Here is a 16,052-nt window from a genome sequence, read left to right as displayed (position 1 = left end):
CTTTGTTGTAGATGCGATGTGGGCAGGGGTCAGAGGGGGATCCGGAGCGGATGGAGTTCATGTTTTTTTTGGTTTCTTCGTGTGTGGTGGGGGTCCAGGTGGAGAGTGTGGTGGGGGGGTCAGGAGTGGGGGTTGGGTTGGGTGAGTGAGGGGTGTGTGTGGTGTGTGTGTGTGGTATGAAACTGTTGTGGATGTCCAGGATTTTGTGGAGGAAGTGGTTGGAAAGGGCGTCGCATAGGGGCTGTGTGTGTGAGGGGTCTATGTTGCTGGCTTTGGGTTTGGCAAGTTCATTAATGATGGTGAAGAGTTCTTTGCTTTTTTGGGAGTTGTTGTCAAGGCGTGTCTTGTAGTGATCTCTTTTGGCGGTGCGTATGAGTTGGTGATGGGTGCGAATGGTTGTTTTGAGGGTGGAGAAGTTGGTAGTAGAGGGTTCTAGTCGCCATACTTTCTCGGCTTGGCGGCATTTGCGTTTGGAGTCTTGGAGTTCAGGGGTGAACCATGGGGCATTCTTGATGTTGCGGGTGGCGATGTGTTTTCTGAGGGGGGCTAGTGTGTCTGCGCAGGTGGTGATCCATTTGGAGAGGTTGTGTGCTCCTGTGTTGGGGTGGTTGGTGTGGGTGGTGGTTGTGGGCCAGTTGGGAGTTTAGTCGTTCTGTGGGGATCTTGTCCCACATGCGGTAGGGTGTGGGTTCTTTTTCTCATGGAAATTATGGCTGGTGTTCTAGAAATCTAAAGTGAATACACATTTTCTGAGTCTTCAAATAGTGACAAAGGGCTTCAAACACTAGAGATTATCAGAGAAACCGGCTAGTGGTGCATCAATAAGAGAAAGAAGTGCGAAAACAATTGTTATGTTTGAAGAATGTCAAATCTCGTAGCTTTTGTGACAAAAGCATCATGACTTTATGAAAGACACGGAGGCAAGCATTATGCATTCACTTTTATTTACCACCTCCAAGCCGCAGCACTTCCAAGTTCCAAAACAAGAACATTGCATGACTCACATAGAGCCTTAGAACATTGCGTCCATAAAACCCCACAACATTCTCCAACTTCCCTCTTTTGACACTGCTCTCCATTATCCTGCTTGTACCAATACTCGAAGAATTCAACGCTCTTCTTCTATTATCTGTAAAATAAAATGATACCAATTGAATATCTACATAGTCCAAGATTAAAACACTCCTTGAAAAACTAATTTTACAGGTTACAAACAATTCACATAGATTTCTCAAAACCCAAAACTCTTAAAGTGAAATATGCCCTTTTCCTTCCCTACAAATTCCTTCTACTAAAGTGGGAAGTGTGGGAGGGATAATGCTAGTCTCCTTATCTTTAATAAGATCATGATTCTCTTGTCACTAAAGCTATCAACATTTCATGGAGAGACAGGAGGCTAGCATTTTGCACGTTCAAAGTCTCTAAAAGAGAGAGTCAAAACATGCTCAACAGATTTAAAATAAAATCTGCTGCCTTTATCAACGCTTCTAACATTCTTCTGGCTGCATAGACCTTCGAAGCCACAGTTCCTCTTACAGAATGAGCTTTAAACCTGTTTATTTCAACACCAGACTCTCATCACCTCTTTCACCCAATAACAGGCTGGTATGGAAATCAGAAACTGATTCATACCAGCACTCCTGAATTCAGGAATTCTAGAATCATTGGGCTCAATTCACAAAGGTAATCTTAGATGTTTGGTCTAAACTTGGACCAAACTTCTAAGTTTCCCTTTGTAAATCAGGCCCATGGTCTTTCAAACATTCCACAACACAAAACTTAGCTTACTCCTCACATTTTGGATACAAAATTGATTCTGACATTGTCTTTGTTCTCCTCCATATCTCAGATAACACCCCCTCTGGTTGGTAAAGCCTACAGGAAATATCTAAAGCTTAATATCTGAAAGCCGTCTTTACGAAAGTGAACAGTGTAAAGTTGCTACTTTCCATGTCACTTCTTTAAAGGTTAAGTAATTATTCATTGGTCATGACTCAAACTTTTGAAATACCAAATTGACATCTCAAACACATATTGTGATTTAGGTCTCTTCAGACAAATCCGTTTCAAAACTGAACATATCAAAGGGCTTTTAGCAATCAATAAACCATTGATTAAAGAATGACCTGCCTCATTAGCCAACCTGTAACAATTAACAATTCTGTATAAAAAGCCTTTTGTAAACAAATCTGCTAAAAAATTGCAATCTGTACTTAATCAGCTTTCATGGGATCCACATCCCTTTCCAAGCATCAACTTACTCAGACATTCCATGTCCCCCTATATATTTTCTTTGTTCCTGGTGTCCATAACTCATTGAGTAAATCTGAAGCTGCCCCTGAAGGACCTCCAAATCTCCCTGATCTCCCGATATCCTCCAGTATAGAAGGCTGAGCATACCTGATTTCACCAAAGGATGCTCCCCTCCTCCTGCACCTACGAACCTTCCCTTGCAAGACGGAATTCAGTAAGGTACCCCCAAGGCCAATTTCGTCAATTATGGAAAACAAACCAGAGTCACCTAAAAAGGTGTCACTAAAACTATTTGACACTTCTATCTTCTCACTTTAACCGGAACCCTCTGAATCATTGCAAAGGGCGAAAAAGCGCACCCCTTCAGATCTAACCAGCTCTCGGTGAAAGCATCCACTGGCATTACTCCCAGATCCGGTCGCCAACCAAAATATCTCTCCTTCTGAAAAGTCAGGACGTGCTCAAATCCACCTGTATCTGTCCCAAATAATCCTCTATTTTTTAATAAATCACCCCTCAAGCTCAAATTGTGGGAAATCCAATCTGCCACCAAATTCTCCTTTGTTAGAAAATATTGAGCCTTTACTTGAATGTCCTGCTAATGAAAAAATCCCAGGACTCTTTTGCAAGTTCTGACAGTTTCTTTGACCTGTTGCCCCTGAATTTGTTTATGTATGACACAGATATAACATTGTTCATTTTCATGATCACAGATTGACCCTGTAACTGTTTCTTGAAACTGTGAAGATCAACAGGGTTGCTGACATTTCCAAAGAATTTATGTGTTCCCTCCTGTCCTCCAAATTCCACTTCCCTCCTGTTTCTAGGCCCATGTACCTAGCCCCCATCACTGATTGCTCACATCCGACTGAAAATCTACAAAATCTGGAATCAATCAATCAAGGATTTATAAAGCACAGCAAATCACCAGTGAGGGTTTCAAGGCGCTGAAAAAGCAAGAGGAAGATAGGAGCAACAGCGATGCCGCAGCGCTGGGAGGGCTGGGCCTGGGGCCTGCGCAACGGAGTTGTACTGCGGCCTCCGCTATACTGTGACACTGTACTGTTCAGCAAGTGATCTGAATACAGTCCCTTTTTGATGGCCATGAACCATCATCTTGTGAGAATGAGAATGAACATATTTAACATCTGCTGAGTGAAACGTGACTTGTTTTATGCCAGCATTGAGAAAGGCGATCTCGCCAAAACGCGTCTGCTTGGTGGAAATAAACGTTATCTTGAGCCCGTGGAGTGCTTCTGCCCCCTTGTAGAGGATTTAAATGAATTGATTGATGTGAGCCCGCTCTCACGCAAGGATGCACCCTTACTGAAAAGTGTTCAAAGGTAAACAACGGCTAATGAAAGTAAAGATAAAAAGTGTACTTATCTGCTCTGAAGCAGCAAACAAAAGAGGGAGAAGCGAGAATGTTGTGGGGTTTTATGGACAGAATGTTCTAAAGCTCTGTATGAGTCATGCAATGTTCCTGTTTTGGAACTTTGAGGTTTTGCTGCTTGGAGGCGATATATAAAAGTGAATGGATAATGCTAGTCTCCTGTCTTGCTATAAAATCCAAGTCTCGACAAGACTGTTGATATTGCCAAAGATATTGAACATTCTATGTCGGCTTCAAGGGAACTCGATAATAGAATAACACTTTGGCTAATGCTGTTACTCCTGTTACAATCATCTATGTTTCTAACAAATTTAGCAGCAAGGGTTTGGCAAATAAAATCAGACAAAGAGAGTGTTACAGTTGTGGATTAAGGGCCTGATTACGATCATGGCGAATGGGGTTATTCCATCACAAACATGACGAATATCCCATCCACCATGATACCATCCCATTATATCTCATCGATATGGTAATACAGCAGACGGAATATCCATCACATTTGTGATGGAGTATTCCATCCGCCAAGATCGTAATCAGGCCCTAAGGTTTTGTTTAGCTAATGAAAGAATTGTCCTGCTACAAGCAGGAAATGTAATAAACGTGGGAAGGCAGGGCATTTTGCAAAAATGTGTAAGAATATTCAGAGATGAACAATTACGTACACTATATGTGAATTAAAACATGATGCAAATGTTAACAATTGCGATTTGGTATTGTCAGTCAGCGAGGGACAAAAGGATCAACAGGAGATGCATAAAGTGGGCCCTTTATGTGAAACAACACTGGTTCCACCTTACTAACAGTACCTGTTGATTCTGGGCCGACCATTACCTTTATAGAAGGTTAGTTATTTTTTTAACAAATGGCATAAGACTACTCTCATTCTGTTGGACATCAGTTCAGTGGCTCCAAAATCACTAAGTTAGGGTATTTTTGAGAAAAAGTAAGATATAAGGACATAGAAATGCACACAAATATATATGTAGCTAAAGGGGATTATAGTGTTTTGAGTTGGTGAGATTAAGGTAGTTGTGGAATGGTTTTGCAACCAGGCACAGAAACAGAATGCACTATTTCTCTGGTCACAGTTGAGAATAGGGACCTACAAGTAATTGATGATCGAATTAAGGTATTTGAGGACAAATTGGGATATGTAATGGGTTATGGATGCAGAATTGTCTTAAAATGAATGGCAGTACCAGTTTGTCCCAAGGTGCACAATATTCCACTCAGCCTGGACGATATCTTCAAGAAAACATAGAGAAATGAGTCAGTGATGGAGTAAATAAACCAATTGATTCAGGTAAATGGGCTGCTCCAGTGGTAGTAGTCCAGAAGAAAAGTGGGGAGATATACTTATGTGCAGATCTTAGGTCATTAAATAAAAGCATTAAAAAATATATATATATATATTGGAGATGTTTGCACAACAAGGCAGCTCCAAATATTTTACTATGATTGGCCTGAAATCTGCATGTCATCTGATACAGCTTTTGGAAGAATCCAAGTCGCTCACTACTTTTATAACCCCATATGATACTTATGTAATCTGTGAATGTCATTTGAGCTTGCCTCTGTGACATCAGTATTTCAGAAACTAATGTATAACCAAATCAGAAATGTCCATAGGGTTCACGCCTCCAGGATGAGAGTCTGATTAATGTTGGAAAAAGGTAGAGGAGCAAATTAGAATTCTAGACCGAGCACTTGGCATACTACAAGATCATGTTTTTACATGAAAAGATAAATGAAAGTTCCTCCTAGATAAGGTTGAATATTTTGCACATTTCTTAACAGTTGAAGGAATCAAGCTAAATGTTGATCATTCAAAAGCTATTCCTGATGCACCGCAACCATCTGATGTTGACCAAGTCAGAACATTTTTAGATATGTGTATTATTCACAATTTCTGAATGTTTTTTTCTTTCTTCACAGGGCCCTTCAAAAAATAACTTTAAAAAGGTTCAAAGTTTGAGTGTACAGAATGTGAACCGAACGTAATTGAAAGAACAAAGCAATTGATTATTCAAGCACCTGCTTTGGTACCTTATGATGAAAGGGAATTGTGTGTTAATATTCTGGATGCAGTTTCAAGTGGTTTGGGTGTTTTTCTAGATCAGTGGTTCCCAACCTTTTGACTTCTGTGGACCCCCACTTTAACATTCCTGGAACCCGGGGACCCCCACTGAATCATTATTGGAATCTGGGGACCCCCCCACTGAATCATTACTGAAAGCTGGGTACCTAATCTGTCAATATTATTTAATTTTCTAAGCTGTCGTGGACCCCCTGAGGAGGCTTCACAGACCCCCAGGGGTTCCAGGACCACAGGTTGGGACCACTGTTCTAGATCAAATAAGTGAGAAAAGAATGAGTGGCATGTGTTTCAAGAAGTTTAGGTAAAGCAAAAACAATCTATAGTGCTACTGAAAGAGAGGCATTGGAACGTTTGTGGGCTGCAGAACATGTCTTTACCTAGGTTTGGGGTATTAACATTTTGATTATGTACAGATCACAAACGTTTAATATTTCTGATGAGCGAAAAACGGCAGGGGTAAGGTGTCAACGTCTTTTATTAGATTACTGCCTGGGATGTACCAGCTACATTTTGAAATACAGTATATTGTAGGCCAAGAGAATTCAACATCTGATTTTTTGTCTTTTTCTTCTTTGGACGCTTCTGGAGAGCGCTCAAAAGATGAAGACGTGGAATGAGTTGTGGGCCTACTGGATTTAATAGGTGACTGTGGCAAAGCTATCAATCAGGACTAATGGAAGAAAGACTATAGTAATGAGAGTTTTACAGGAGGTAAAAATGCACCATTCAAAGATGGCCAAAAGGGGAGTTGAAAGTTTTTTTTTTTTTTTTTATAAAGTACAGGATGTTTTCAGTATTGAGAAAGATTTTGTACCCAAAAGTGGGTATGTAGTTGTTCCTTTTAATTATCATGCTAATTTTCAACCTAGTTTGGTTAAGTTAGCCCACAACAGTCATCAAGAGGTAACATCTACTAAGAAAAGAATAACATCACACTACTGGTGGCCTGGGTTGGAAACCGCAGTAAAGTTCCATGTTGGTTCATGCGAATATTGTTTCTGCTCTGAACAGAGGAAATCCACAGGCGTTATACCACAAAGTATTGTGGATTTTCCAGACAAAGAATGGGAAACATTGGCAATCGATTTAGGTCTCAGAAATGGATTGCCAGATGGAATGCTTAATATCTTGATTTTAATTATAATTCCAAATGGGGGCACTATGCTTTTATTGGGGAACCTAACACAATAAATGTGATTACATTCTAAGAGAGTGTATGTGAAATTGAGGGGCTACCTGAAAATAATTGTGTCTGACAATGGTGTTCAATTCATTTCTCGAGAAATCAAAGAATATTTCTGTGACACACATACTCAACATGTCAGCGTAGCTTTTTATTCTCCACAAAGCAATGGATTGGTTGAACGTATTAATAGGGTGTTAAAAAAACATTCAGCTTGCTTTAGTTTTAGGTTTAGAGGTAGATAAGATATTACGGGAGAGAGAATTTGGAGTTGCCACAACCGCCACATTCTACAACTGGTGTAAGTCCTTTTCCTTTTGTTGATATTAAAGAAACCTGTTTCTAAGCTTGTCCCTGATTACACAGCCAGGGTTTTAGTGATACCATGATTGAATAGATTGAACGTACATCAAATAGAGGTATGGCGTCCTGACCATGTGTTCAAAATTATTTTCACAAACATGCATAAGACAAGTTTGTAAAGGATTTGTGACTTTGGAAAACTGTCAATGGTTGACTGAAAAGAGGTGGCAAAACCTAAAGAATGGAGTAAGAATATTATGAAAGAACACAATGGTTAGAACATGCAGAAATGTGGCACAGGAATAGGGGATGTATGATGGAACAACGCGTGCCCCAACCACGCATGCCTCAACAACGCAGTTGGAACAATGACCTTTTTGTTTTACCATGCATGCCTTTACAACAATTTTTTGTTGTAAAGGCATGCCTACTAAAGGCATATGTGGAATGGCATGTGTGGTTTCGCATGCCCCCCCACCCGCCCTTAAACACAACTACCCGACCCTCCCACCCGCCCTAAAATACAACTACCTTGACCCGCACCCACAAATATAACTACCCCGACACCCCATCCCAAAAATAAAACTAACCCGAACCCCCACCTGCCCCTAAAAACTACCCCCAACCACACTGAGCCCTAAAACCTACCCCCACCCACCCTAAAAACAACCGACCGCACCCCAAAAATAAACTACTCTACCCCTAAAAACAAAATTACCTTGACCCCCATCCCACCCCTAAAAATCCGACCTGATACCCCCACCCCACCCGAAAAACCATAGCACCGCGGACCCCCACCACAGCCGTAAAAACAAAAAAAACGACTCCCTACCCCTTAAAAGGAAAAAAAAACAACCACCCCACCCTTAAAAACTACCCCAATCCTCTCCCAGCCCCACTTACCTGACTGCGTCCTACCCCAATCCCCCACCACCGCCCCTAAAAACAAAACTCCCTTAAAAACTACCCCTCAGCCCCATTTACCTGACCACGTCCTCTCCCGATTCTGACTCTCTTTTTCTCTGCTTTAACCACGCATGTGCATTGTTTAGCACATGCTTGGTTAAGACAGAGACAAAGGGAGTCGTTCTTCCTGTAAGCATGGTGATGGCATCACAGTAAATGCATCTCGTTGCATTCGCCACGAACACGTATGGCAGGAGGACGTGATGCTCAGATGTCTAAACAAGTAACAAGTTAGTGAGTTGGGTGTGTCTAGCTTAAAACTATGTACAGGGTAATGATGGAGACAACAGCCTATAACCAAGAATGAGCACAAGATTTCACGTGTCATAGTAAGTAGCCACCTGTACTAGGTTTTCCCGTATCTTCAATCCCATTGTACGTATGTTTCACACTGGACTGTGTCACTTAACCTCAGTGCTTAATTTGTAAAAAGTAAGTGCCAGGGCGCTCACTAGGAGGACACTGCCGCTTGCACTATCCACAACCAGCGCTGCCGAGGACTCTACCAACACACCAACAAACTATCACACACCTACAAGTGTGACAATACAGACTGTTCCAGGCCCCCAGAGCCCTAAGAATGTCTTGGGAGGCAGGTATTAGTCATTGTAAATGTGCATTGAATGAATAAGCAGCTGTGCTTATACCTATATTAGACAAACAGCACCACCATGTGGAGACTCTCATAAATACCGGTGCTGACAATTAAGTGCCAATGCCGAGCATCGGAAACCACCGGCTCAAGTTAAGCCCTGCTTAACCTCCATTCCTGTTACATGCGGGTTTCAAGGGTCATGCTTGGCTGTGTGTTTTGTTAATTATTTGATACCATACTTTTGTGAGAAGTGACCACGATTTCGGAGGCTATAATTTGACAATCTATAAAACTGATGGAAGGGCCTCAAAAACTGTTTGGAATGCTAATTATTAAAACTCAATATATATATTTTTTTTAATCTTACATTGCTAAGGTGCAAATTGTGTTATACCGCTTGCACATTTTTTATTTTATAATATAGCATATGATCTGTAAACTACAATGATTCTGGCACCGCCTGGCGCCTTTTGTTCCTTGCTACGACCCCGGACAGTATTTCCTGCCGTACCCTGCTGTGTGGATGAATACTTAAGTCTCTCTTGTCCAGGAGACAGCCCCTCTAAGCCCTGGCTGTGTATTGGTCGCCTGGCACCTGTGCTCCACCTGTGTCTAACACCCCCACCCTTACATGGGCACCGCTCGCCCCCCTCAGCTGGCACTGCCAGGAATGTACCTGTTGGCTGCTGGTTGCTCTCTGGGGCTTTCGGCTGCTGCAGCTCCTGCCTCCCCCTCCCCCCCCCCCCCCCCCCCCCCCCCCGTCGCCTCTGAAGTTCAAAGGGAATATTCAGCAGCACTAATTAACTCTGGGACCTTCAAAGCGAGAGTGGTGGGGGAGGGGAGGGCTCTGATCTCTGTCTGGGCACCGAGCACGGAGACCTGAGTGCAGCGGTGAAGAGATTGGAAGGCACTGCCCCTCTGAGCAGGGCCGGCTTTAGGGCAGTGCGACCGGTGCAGCTGCACCTGGCACTGGCTTTGGTGTGGGGCGCAGTGTTTAAAAATAGCATGGGTTTAAAAAACACGACTTCCCTGTGGGTCCATTGGTTTTCAGGCAACAATAAAAATGTCAAGATAACTCTGGTGATTAGTGTTACTGCTGGTGAGGGATCATTTTGTTTAGTGTCAGTTTTGAGCCATCATTAAGTAGCGCAGAGAGTTAATGCGCCTGCTGCAAAGAACGTGCACCATGAAGATCACAGAACTGACTGTGAGTGAGCCATGAGTAGCGCTTTAAAAAAAAAAAAATGAAATGTATGTCAGAGAGGAGCTGTGGAGCACTATTGGAAGGTGGTAGGGGGGGAATTTGTGGAGAAGGAGTTCTTGGGGGATGGGGGTGTGCCAAAAAGATCCTTGCACCGGCCGCCACCAGCGTTAAAGCCGGCCCTGTCTCTGAGCCTCATAGACGGCCACCAGGCCGCACCCCGAAGACCCACCAAAGACGTTTGGCATAGACAGGGTGACTGTGCTTAATTTGTGCTCGTTTTTTCCGGTGCTGAGCACCGGCACTTCTTTTTGAGGGCCGGCGCTTATTCTTCTGCCTCAAGCATTTTCTGCGACCAAAAGACACATATGGAAAAGACTTAGGAAGAGAAAACGAAAAAGCGTCACAAAGTGAGAAAGTAGAAAGCTCTAGCGTGACCTGAAGAGGCAGGGAGTGGCTGTAAATGGATTGAAGAGGCCCGAGATGGCTTCAGGATTACGCTGCATCAGTATTCCGTGTTCGCACATTTAATTGCAGCAGCTGCGTGTTTAAGAGGAGGGCTTTGGGCACCAGCACCTTTTTATTTACAAATTAAGCACTGCAGGGTGGGCTCTGGCCCCGGCCCAGCCGTTCAGGGCCCCCCTGACAGAGCCATCCCTCTCCTGCAGAGAGTCCAGTCCTGATGACCTTGAATCATTCTTAAACAGAGTGTTTTGAATACTGCTTTACTGTAACTTATTTTTAGTGTGGCTGATATGGGTGAGTTTATTAAGGGACATTTTGCAGAAAAATGTGTTTATGTTACATGCAACATCCATAAAGAAGATTCTTTTAGATGAAAACAGGACCTCATGTTTAAGAACTGGGAGGGTGTCACAGAGATTATTTGCAGTAATGTCAGTCAGCTGCTGCTGTGTAAACACATATAGAATTTGGACCAGTGTGTCTGTCACTGTCAGTGACCTGAACAAAGAGGGCAGGAAAGAGCTGAAACTGGATCATAACTTCAAAGCTGTTCTCCACAGAGGCCCCCAAAATACTTTGGCCCAGAGCCCCACAAATCCTTAAGATGTCCCTGGAACACTGATGGGAGCAGCAGCTGTGACTGTTGGAGACGACGATGCCTCCCCTGGACATGTTTGGGAGTATGGAACCCTCTAACACCCCACACTCAGGTCTCACCCGCACCATGTGGGTGTCAGGGGGTCCCAGAGGAGACTGCTGCCTCTCCCCGCGGGGTGACTCGTCTCCCTCACAGACGCTGCTCACTCCCTCGTGCCCCCCTCTTCTGCCAGGTTTTATGTATTGTTTTCACGCTCCCTGCTGGTGTCTACTCTTCCCTCCAGGCCCGGCCTCGTCTCGCGGGGTTTATTTACCTATTTACTGCTTTTACTTTCCTGTTAACCTCTACCCCACCCCTCGCCTCCTCCAGGCCCCTCCTCTTCCCGTCTGTTTCAGCATCAAACACAGTATTAAGCGTGGCCGTCTCCTGACGTGTTAATCACCACCTTCGGCTCCGATCGATTCTCCTCTGCCTGGGGACGGGCGGGAGGATGGAGAGGGGTGGAGGATGCTGGCGGATGCAGGGCATCTGTGGTACAGCAGGTGATGGGGCGGAGGGGCGAAGGGGTCTCTGTGACTGCTGATCGCAGGTGACACTTGCATGGCTGCAGTGTGAGCGGGCGGTGCAGGTGACCCCTTCTGTGCTGTCCCACCTGAGCCTCCGTGGCTGACGTCACGCGTACATCCATGCCCAGCCTGCTGTGCCACTGGAGGTGTAGGGCAGAGTGTGAGGGGGCAGAGCCGGTGCTGCCCATGTGTGATATGAGGGGTAGAACCTGTCTGTATGTGCCACCCTTGCATGGCACACTAGGGCCACGGCTTGAGGTGCCCATGTGCGACCCTGGTGCCGAGGGGCAGAGTTCGGGTCAGTGTATTGTTCATGTGTGACGTCAGGGCCAGTTTTAAGAATGTGGGGCCCCGGGGAGCATAGGAACATGCGAGGCCCCTGTAAGATGTAACATTGCAGGGAGTGATACCAATTAACCAGTCATTTTATGGCATAGTTGTATCAGCTTTCCAAGAAGCTACTCACCTGCATATCACTAAGATATAAATATTAACCCTAATAAAATAAATACTTATATTTAAAGCTGTATTATGTTGAACTATAATACATTAATCAAACTGGGTGGAAAAGCTATACTAGGTCTTCCCAAATTAAAAACCAATATGATGTTCACTAATTGTTCCCAGATTAGTCCATGATTAAAATTCCAAGGCAGATTGTCCCTGAGCTATATAGCAGGACCGTGAGTGACACCCCCCCCCCCCGCCCTCCCTTGACACCAGTGAAGCTCAGAATGAGGCATCTGGTTTTCAACAAGCATTGGGGAGACCAACGCAAAGGGATACATGCTAGATCGGGAGTGGCTTGCAAGTGCTGCAGCAAACATCAGAGAGAGCAGATTGCAAAAAATAAAAAGAGAAAAGGACACAAACGTCACGCAAAGCCGGAGTGGCCAATATCTTGTCAGGAAGAGGCACCCGGGCTGGCCCACACCTGTTCACTGAGCACCTAAACACAGCAACTACCCTCAAACTCCGTGACAGGTGGAAAGAGCTAAGGTAAAGATATACAGTCGATAGCTAAAAAGGGACACCAATGTGTGGCCACGGAAGAAGACTGCAAACGCTACACTGGGAGTGAGCCACTAAAGACACACGTAGTATGTGCACGCTAGTCAACAATGGCACATACTATAGTAGTCTATGTGCAGTTTACACCTACAAGGAAAGGAAACGTAGCCGTGTGGGATGGGTAAGTTGGACCAGGTGGTGCCTGACTTGCAATTCAAAGCTAAATGAAACACAGAGATTTACTGTTTCAAAAATTTGAAGTCACAGGTTTCTAATATCTGAGAAGACACTTGCCAAATTGCACAAGGACCAGAACCATGCTGCTCGACTCATATTTAGCCTTAGAAGTAATATTTAAATGTTGTCTGCCCTCAGGGCAATCCATTGGATCCTGGTTAAAGAGATCTTGGAATGCAAGACCCTTGCCATCATCCACAAGTCACTCCAGTCATGTCCGAGCTACTTAACTAAACTCTTTATGTCTTCCAACACTCAATGCAACATCTGCCTTCTTGAACCTACTGGCCACCTACTCACCCAGGGTCAGTGATTGGCAGATTGCTCCATGTGCATTGATGTACTTCATAAAAGTCCACCTCACTCCTAAGCCCCCCCCCCCCTCCCCCGCAGCCTTCTACTCCGGTACACTCCCCCATTTTTTCCTCAACTCCCACAGGGGACCAATTTTAATTGTGCTCCTAAAAAGCACCATTTCCCAAGGCCTCGCTGTCACTCACTGAGTTTTGGAATCATTTGTTGTGGGAGGAGGCGAGCATTATTCTGTGCTTGCCAAGGCCGGTCCGTTGTCATTCTGCACATGATAATGAGTCACCTGCCTTTGTGAGCACAGACAGACTAACTCTGTGCAAAGGCTGCAGCAGCTTTTTAAGTTGTGCACCAAAGGTCAAGCCAGTCCAAGCAAGAAGCCCAGTTTTATCCACAGTAATAAAACAAATCCTACTGACCAGCTGGCCCCTGACATAGGCCCCTCAGTCAACTGCAGTTTCTCTGCCTTTCCTATCTGAGCCTTGCCCCCTCCATTGGCCTCCTAGCACTCAAGTATTGCAGGGGGCCCTACAGTCCCTGATCACTTTGCAGCACACTTTGCAGACACAGAGATGTAAGATGTTTGTTGGGCATTGGAGGACTATTAGTCACAAAACACATGAATATGGCGTTTCTTTCCATAATTACCTTGTCTAAATTAGTCTATTTTAAAAGAGATAGCTAGGCTGGCTAGATAAGGTGCTAATCAGAGATGGTTCATATGACATACTGTATTTGAGCTCCAATTCCGTCATCACCTCCTGGAGTAAGCTCTGACTGCTCGCTTTTGCCACCTTTGGAGAAACAGGTTTCTTGAAGGAATAACTTATCCAAATGGAATAACCAGTTCTGAAACTGCAATTGTAAACAATGGTATTCCCCACAGCAGACTAATCACCTAGGGCCCTTGACACTCAGTAAAGGTCTCACAATATACTTCTGTCCTTTCCCTATTACATAACAATATTGTGTGATTTTAGACAGAAATGGGTGGGAAGAGATGTCAGAGGCTGCTGAGAGGTTTAGAAGGGATTTTCAGCAGAGGAGCGACCACAGTCTCTCCGGTCAGGACGAGGGCAGGAGAGGGTCCCACTGAGAGCGAGATTTAAAGGAAAGCTCAAGAGCAGAAATAAAGTACACAGCGAGCAAGTTGAAATTCCACCAACACAATGTGTGACAAATAACACGCACTTCTCAAAATGAAGACACATTTTTCTATTTTTTTTAACATTGAAAAATAGAGGTAGGGGATTGAAACTTCAATGGCAGGCTCATCAGACCTACCCGCACACACTGGGCTAAATACATTTGTACCTTTTCTCCTGCCTCTTGTGTTTTTTTTTTTCTGATTCTGCCCATCACACCCCATGCTGTACTTCTCACCTCATCTCTTGCCCAGACTATTACCTCCTCTTGCTGATTCAGCTCCGCTTAGATCCACTTCAGAGGTGCATTACCTCCCCATCACCTCCCATGTCCTCCCAAGCATCTGACCTTCGCTCTCTGGTTCTCTTACATCTGTCTTTCTCCTTTAGTCTTTCCCCTTATCCTTCCACCCAGCCTTTTATCTTCTCTGCTGGTTCTGCCTATCCCTTTTCCTTCTCCCTGTAGGAAAGTGCCCTCTTTTTGCCATGGTTACCCCCACTTTTTGCCTGCTGTCAGTGTGTTTTGACTTTTTCACTGGGATCTTGCTAACCAGGACCCTAGTGATTGTGCTCTTTCCCTCTATATGTGGTTGCTTGAGACTTTACTCACCCCACAATTGGCATACTGGTGCCCCCATATAAGTCCCTAGTATATGGAACTTAGGTACCCATGGCAACCAGGGGCTGCAGCACTTATTGTGCCATCCATGAGAGCCCATGCAAAATGTGTCTGCAGCCCTGCAATTGCAGACTGCGTGAACCAGGTGCATGCACTCTTTCGCTACAAGTGGCTGTACCAGGTCACTGTAAGTCACCCCTATGGCAGGCCCTTCTAGCCCAGAGGGCAGGGTGCAAGTATCAGTGTGAGGACACCCCTGCATGAGCAGAGGCGCCCCTATGAACTCCATCTCCATTACTCTGCACTTCGGCCCCTCAGAGGACCCCCAGCATTGCTCCTGCCAGTCTTCTGGGGGTTTTCCAGGCAGCCCGCGCTGTTGCCACCCCTCAGACAGGTTTCTGCCCTCCTGCTGCTTGAGCAGCTCAAGCAGAGGAAGGCAGAACAAAGGATAGCCTGTGGGAGCAGGAGGTAACACCCTCTTTCTTTGGAAATACGTGTTACATGGCTTGGGAGGGGTAACCTCCCCAAGCAACCAGTATGCTTTGAAGGGCACATTTGGTGCCCTCCTTGCATAAACTGGTATGCACCAGCCCAGGGACCCCCGGTCCCTGCTGTGGTGCGAAATTGGACAATGAAAAGGGGAGTGACCACTCCACTATCCATCACCACCTCAGGGGTGGTGCCCAGAGCTCCTCCAGGTGGCTACTTGATTCTGCCATCTTGAAACCAAGATGAGCAGAGGCCCCTGGGAGCATCTGAGTGGCCAGGTTAGGCAGGTGATGTCACAGCCCCCTCCTGATAGGTGGTCACCCTGCTAGGTGACCAATCTCCCTTTCTAGGCTATTTAGGGTCCTCCTCTTTGGTGGATCCTCAGATTCGACGCACAAGATTCCAACAGGACCCGCTGCATTGTTTATTTCACCTTCTGGTCAATGGAACTGCAACTGGACCCTCCAGGAACTGACAATCTGCAAATCCAGCGACGACTCGGCTCTGCAGCATTATTTCTCCAGCTCCTTCCAGCAACTGCAACATTTCCCTGGCTGTGCATCCTCTGAGGGCAACAAGTCTTCAGCCTCAACAAGAAGCAAGAAGGAATCTCCCTTGGAG

General features: G+C 45.0%; 1 long non-coding RNA gene across 1 annotated transcript in view; it reads right to left on the bottom strand.

The window, feature by feature from the left end:
* Window positions 1–944: 944 nt before the first annotated feature.
* Window positions 945–16,052, bottom strand: part of LOC138260916 (uncharacterized) — a 183,343-nt gene continuing 168,235 nt past the window's right edge. The window contains exon 3 of the long non-coding RNA XR_011199030.1: window positions 945–1,129. This is a non-coding gene — a long non-coding RNA (uncharacterized lncRNA). The remainder of the gene's footprint in view (window positions 1,130–16,052) is intronic.

Source organism: Pleurodeles waltl, chromosome 10, assembly GCF_031143425.1.
Source record: "Pleurodeles waltl isolate 20211129_DDA chromosome 10, aPleWal1.hap1.20221129, whole genome shotgun sequence".
Lineage (NCBI taxonomy): Eukaryota > Metazoa > Chordata > Amphibia > Caudata > Salamandridae > Pleurodeles > Pleurodeles waltl.
The sequence above is the reverse complement of the archived record's forward strand: the minus strand, read 5'-3'. Positions and strand labels throughout refer to the sequence as shown.